Below are 7,229 nucleotides of genomic sequence, written 5' to 3'. Positions count from 1 at the left end.
GGACAGCAATAAGATAATGAACCAACTGGCATCACACTTGGTCATTCATTTAACCTCCTCCTATGTATTTGTCATTAATATGTATTTGTCATTAATATTTGTCCTTCTGGAAACAGTTCTTCTTTACACAGCAGCCTTTATATACTTTCAGTGGTTACAGACATAAAAATGTGTATGTGTGTGTGTGTGTGTGTGTGTGTGTGCGTGTGCCCATGTGTGTATGTGTTTGTGCATAGTTGTATGTGTCTGTGTTTGTGTTTTTTGTTTTTCTTTCTGCATTTTGTGTCTTTGTGTGTGTGTGTGTTTGTGTGCGTGTGTGTGCGTGTGTGTGTGTGTATGTATGTATGTGTATATGGGCTTCATGGTAGCTCAGTTTTTAGCACTGTTGCTTCACTGTAAGAAGTCCCTGGGTCCTTTCTGTGTGGAGTTTGCATGTTCTCCCCGTGTTGGTGTGGGTTTCCACCAGGAGCTCGGGTTTCCTCCCACCACCAAAGACATGTATGCTGGGATTCAAACTCCTTGACTGAGGCACTGGCAAAAAGACCTCGAGTTGGTCCCCGGGCACCTGAAGCTGCCCACTCCTCCTAGTTCTTAGTGTGTGTGTGTGTGTGCTCACTGCTCTAGTGGGTGTGTGCCCACTGGTGTTTAGGATGGGTTAAATGCAGAGGCTGCATTTCACTGCTCGCTGCTCTAGTGTGTCTGACACCAGTAAAGTACTTCTACTTCTACTTCTACTTTTACTTCGTGTGTGTGTGTGTGCGTGTGTGCATGTGTGTGTGTGTGTGTGCGTGCGCGCGCGCGTGTGTTTGTGTGCGTGTCTGTGTGTGTGTGTGTCGTGTGTGTGTGTCTGTGTGTCTGTGTTTGGTGGGAGGGGTTCCCTGTATTCTCATAGATACTTGATAGATGTTTGTTGTATGGCCCCCACAGCAGTGCAGGAAGTTTAAAATTTGAGCACATGTATGCTGGGATTAATACTCCTGTCAGTGACCTGATGTGCTGATACACATCTATGGTACCTGACAGACGCAAAGTCAGTCACCACAGATGTGTATCAGCATCTCAGCAGGACCACGGTGGGTGCAGAGGCCCATGTGGTTCACCTGGCCCTGCCCACACGGTTCACATGGCCCCACCCATACTGTTTACCTGGCCCTGCCCACAACTCTGCAGGCAAACCAAGTTAGGAATGACTGATGTGTAATGGGAGGGAGCATACCCCAACTGGTTGGCCTGCCCACCACATGGCCAGTTATGCACTTTTGGATGTCTAATGGGATTCAAACTTGGGAACTCCAGCATTGTGTAATTTAGGGCTAAGCCATACAGACACACACACTGAAAAATATAAGCACTGTTTTTGCTCCTGTCAGATGCAGATAAAGACCATAGCTATAGCTTTGCAGTGGTGTGCAGCTCTGCACTGAAATGAATGACCAGTCGCATCTAGTGTTAATGAAACACCAGCTTTAAGGCTGTGAGTGGCAGGGAAACCTGAGGTCTGCATGTGGTGTGTGGTCACAGCCTTCACTGGCTGATTAACAGAGCTTTTATACAACATACACACACACACACACACACTCACAAACCAAAACACAAATAAAAACACAGACACGTGCAACTACACAACAGTACACACATACACACACACACACACACACACAGTGAGAGAGAAAAGACCAGGTGGGATTGGAGCTGTCGTGACCCAGAGAAATATCTCTGAACTCCCCAGTGTAACCAGTGCCTACTAAGAAGGAAAGCTTGCTACCAGTAAATGCCATCGTTAACATGGTCCTGGAGACTGAACATGATGGACACATCTGGACCATGTCCAGTCACATACAGTTTAAAAAAAACTGACCAAAAGCAAATAGCGCTATAGAAACAGGATGGTGTATAAAGAATATCTGTTTGGACTTGTCAATTACAGTTTTTCACAATTGCTTAGACACAATTCCTGGAACAATTCACCAGTTTCTCAAATCTTCACACACAATTTTGAAAGCGCACACCCGACGGTACAAACATCTAACTTCTGGTTACGTACAGGTTACTCAGCATCAGTATTAGCATTAGCATCATTATCAGCGTTCTCATCATGTCATCTCAGGTCTGGGTCATGCCATAATGTCTCATCAACATCACACATTATGTTTGCTCTTGCCAGGCAGCATGGGAAAAAGCCCTTATATACCTTAGAAAACCCTGAATAGACTCCACAGACACATCACCACAAGCACCCACCATTGCCTCCAGGTTTTGCTGTGTGTAGGGGTTGCGGTCATACACTCTCCACCACCATGCTGAGAAAAATTCCCCAACTGAATTCAGAAACGGGGAATATGCTGGCAAAAAAAGGATGGTGAACCTGGGATGATCATTGTTGAAACTCATGTTATCCCAAATGACAACATATTGGGCTTGCTCTGGTTGCCCTAGCTCCCCTTCCTGTTGAACAGTGTTATTGTGCAGCTGATCTAGAAATTGAAGGATTTGTGCCATGTTGTATTGACCTTCTCTGACATGGTGATGGAGGATGCCATGATTGCTGATGGCTGCACATAGGGTGATGTTGCCTCCCCTCTGGCCAGGAACTTGGAACGGTATGATGTAACGGTGACCAATAATGTTGTGCCCCCTTTTGCACCTTTTTGTTAGGTTGAACCCTGCCTCGTCAGTGAAGATTTACTCATGTGAGTCAACCCTGGCATCCAGCTCAAAGATTGTCTACAGAAGTCAAAAAACGATTTATTGACCCTGCAGTTCTGATTGTTGCGTTAATAGTTTTGAGGTTTAGTGTTTGCGCCTGGGGAAAGGTGTGCTCTTTGAGTTTAGATTGTGATGAGTTAATTATAGTGAGAGCATGTGTTTGCTGAATGAACATATAGTGCAATGAAGGATATATTTGGCCTCTTTTGTGTTCAGGTTTTGCAGGGAGTTTTGAATATTGAAACGTGTGGAAACAGGTGAATAGTGTTTACAGTTGTGGGAAAAGTGTGTGTGTTTTTGGGAATGAGGTAAGGGTATGGGGGTTTGTGCAAAAGGAACCAGTTTATGTGTTTAAGCAATCAAGAAAAACTGTAAAAATGACACAAATACCAGAATGGTTTGTGTCCATGTCACATTGGTTGTGTAGAGCGTTTGCCTTTAAATGTCATTGGCTGATGTGTTGGTGATGTAAATGAAGATGGGATAGTTCTACAACTATAACAATCTTTGGATTGAAGTTTTCCAGTGGAAAACCCAAGTATCTGCCTGATTTATTGTAGCACACAAAATGCACCAGAGCATACATCCAATTCAGACAGGAATGAATGCAGTGTGTGATCAGACAAAAGAGACAGATCACGCATTTAATCTGTAGTTGTGTAGGGGCCATGTGTTGGCATCAGTATTGTATAAGACATTTAATGTGGGAAACATCTCTGTCCAATTAAAACAAAAACCACTCTGAGCTATGGGCTGACTGACAGGTCTATGGCTGCAGTAGAGACTAGTGTTTACAGCAAACAAAAGTGAAGTTTAACATTAACATTTAACAGCTGGATCTTTTGTGAAGGCAACAGAAACTCATAAAAGCTTTTCTGAAATTGATGCTGTTTTACAGATGTAGTGGTAATGCTTTTTTTGGCTTCACTACATTCTAAGCATTGTGGTAGTGAAGAAATACTGTAAAATACATGCACGTTAAGGTCCTTATCTGAGTCATGCATGGAGTGCAGCAGAGAATGGAGGCTCTACAGACATTTGCCTTCACAGGTCAGATAATCTTCAGGTCCCACAGAGAGGAAACACAGCTGTGAGAAATTACTACTGTCCTCCACTCTACAGTCACAACCAGTCACACACATTACTACTGTCCTCCACTCTACTGTCACAACCAGAGTCACACACATTACTACTGTCCTCCACTCTACTGTCATAACCAGAGTCACACACATTACTACTGTCCTCCACTCTACTGTTATAACCAGAGTCACACACATTACTACTGTCCTCCACTCTACTGTTATAACCAGTCACACACATTACTACTGTCCTCCACTCTACTGTTACAACCAGAGTAACACACATTACCACTGTCCTCCACTCTACTGTTACAACCAGTCACACACATTACTACTGTCCTCCACTCTACTGTTACAACCAGTCACACACATTACTACTGTCCTCCACTCTACTGTCATAACCAGAGTCACACACATTACTACTGTCCTCCACTCTACTGTTACAACCAGTCACACACATTACTACTGTCCTCCACTCTACTGTTACAACCAGTCACACACATTTCTACTGTCCTCCACTCTACTGTTACAACCAGTCACACACATTACTACTGTCCTCCACTCTACTGTCACAACCAGTCACACACATTACTACTGTCCTCCACTCTACTGTCATAACCAGAGTCACACACATTACTACTGTCCTCCACTCTACTGTCATAACCAGAGTCACACACATTACTACTGTCCTCCACTCTACTGTTACAACCAGTCACACACATTACTACTGTCCTCCACTCTACTGTTACAACCAGTCACACACATTACTACTGTCCTCCACTCTACTGTTACAACCAGTCACACACATTTCTACTGTCCTCCACTCTACTGTCATAACCAGAGTCACACACATTACTACTGTCCTCCACTCTACTGTTACAACCAGTCACACACATTTCTACTGTCCTCCACTCTACTGTTACAACCAGAGTAACACACATTACCACTGTCCTCCACTCTACTGTTACAACCAGTCACACACATTACTACTGTCCTCCACTCTACTGTTACAACCAGTCACACACATTACTACTGTCCTCCACTCTACTGTCATAACCAGAGTCACACACATTACTACTGTCCTCCACTCTACTGTTACAACCAGTCACACACATTACTACTGTCCTCCACTCTACTGTTACAACCAGTCACACACATTTCTACTGTCCTCCACTCTACTGTTACAACCAGTCACACACATTACTACTGTCCTCCACTCTACTGTTACAACCAGTCACACACATTACTACTGTCCTCCACTCTACTGTCATAACCAGAGTCACACACATTACTACTGTCCTCCACTCTACTGTTACAACCAGTCACACACATTACTACTGTCCTCCACTCTACTGTCACAACCAGTCACACACATTACTACTGTCCTCCACTCTACTGTCATAACCAGAGTCACACACATTACTACTGTCCTCCACTCTACTGTCAAAACCAGTCACACACATTACTACTGTCCTCCACTCTACTGTTACAACCAGAGTAACACACATTACTACTGTCCTCCACTCTACTGTTACAACCAGTCACACACATTACTAATGTCCTCCACTCTACTGTCATAACCAGAGTCACACACATTACTGCTGTCCTCCACTCTACTGTCACAACCAGAGTCACACACATTACTACTGTCCTCCACTCTACTGTTACAACCAGTCACACACATTACTACTGTCCTCCACTCTACTGTTACAACCAGTCACACACATTACTACTGTCCTCCACTCTACTGTCATAACCAGAGTCACACACATTACTACTGTCCTCCACTCTACTGTCACAACCAGTCACACACATTACTACTGTCCTCCACTCTACTGTTACAACCAGTCACACACATTACTACTGTCCTCCACTCTACTGTTACAACCAGTCACACACATTTCTACTGTCCTCCACTCTACTGTCATAACCAGAGTCACACACATTACTACTGTCCTCCACTCTACTGTTACAACCAGTCACACACATTTCTACTGTCCTCCACTCTACTGTCATAACCAGAGTCACACACATTACTACTGTCCTCCACTCTACTGTTATAACCAGTCACACACATTACTACTGTCCTCCACTCTACTGTCAAAACCAGTCACACACATTACCACTGTCCTCCACTCTACTGTCATAACCAGAGTCACACACATTACTACTGTCCTCCACTCTACTGTTACAACCAGTCACACACATTACTACTGTCCTCCACTCTACTGTCACAACCAGTCACACACATTACTACTGTCCTCCACTCTACTGTCATAACCAGAGTCACACACATTACTACTGTCCTCCACTCTACTGTCATAACCAGAGTCACACACATTACTACTGTCCTCCACTCTACTGTTACAACCAGTCACACACATTACTACTGTCCTCCACTCTACTGTTACAACCAGTCACACACATTACTACTGTCCTCCACTCTACTGTTACAACCAGTCACACACATTTCTACTGTCCTCCACTCTACTGTCATAACCAGAGTCACACACATTACTACTGTCCTCCACTCTACTGTTACAACCAGTCACACACATTTCTACTGTCCTCCACTCTACTGTCATAACCAGAGTCACACACATTACTACTGTCCTCCACTCTACTGTTACAACCAGTCACACACATTTCTACTGTCCTCCACTCTACTGTCACAACCAGTCACACACATTACTACTGTCCTCCACTCTACTGTCATAACCAGAGTCACACACATTACCACTGTCCTCCACTCTACTGTTACAACCAGTCACACACATTACTACTGTCCTCCACTCTAATGTCAAAACCAGAGTCACACACATTACTACTGTCCTCCACTCTACTGTCACAACCAGAGTCATACACATTACTACTGTCCTCCACTCTACTGTCATAACCAGAGTCACACACATTACTACTGTCCTCCACTCTACTGTTACAACCAGTCACACACATTACTACTGTCCTCCACTCTACTGTTACAACCAGAGTCACACACATTACTACTGTCCTCCACTCTACTGTTACAACCAGTCACACACATTTCTACTGTCCTCCACTCTACTGTCATAACCAGAGTCACACACATTACTACTGTCCTCCACTCTACTGTTACAACCAGTCACACACATTTCTACTGTCCTCCACTCTACTGTCATAACCAGAGTCACACACATTACTACTGTCCTCCACTCTACTGTTACAACCAGTCACACACATTTCTACTGTCCTCCACTCTACTGTCACAACCAGTCACACACATTACTACTGTCCTCCACTCTACTGTCACAACCAGTCACACACATTACCACTGTCCTCCACTCTACTGTTACAACCAGTCACACACATTACTACTGTCCTCCACTCTACTGTCATAACCAGAGTCACACACATTACCACTGTCCTCCACTCTACTGTTATAACCAGTCACACACATTACTACTG

Source organism: Chanos chanos, chromosome 6 (genome assembly GCF_902362185.1).
Source record: "Chanos chanos chromosome 6, fChaCha1.1, whole genome shotgun sequence".
NCBI lineage: Eukaryota > Metazoa > Chordata > Actinopteri > Gonorynchiformes > Chanidae > Chanos > Chanos chanos.
Note: the sequence above shows the minus strand (reverse complement) of the source record.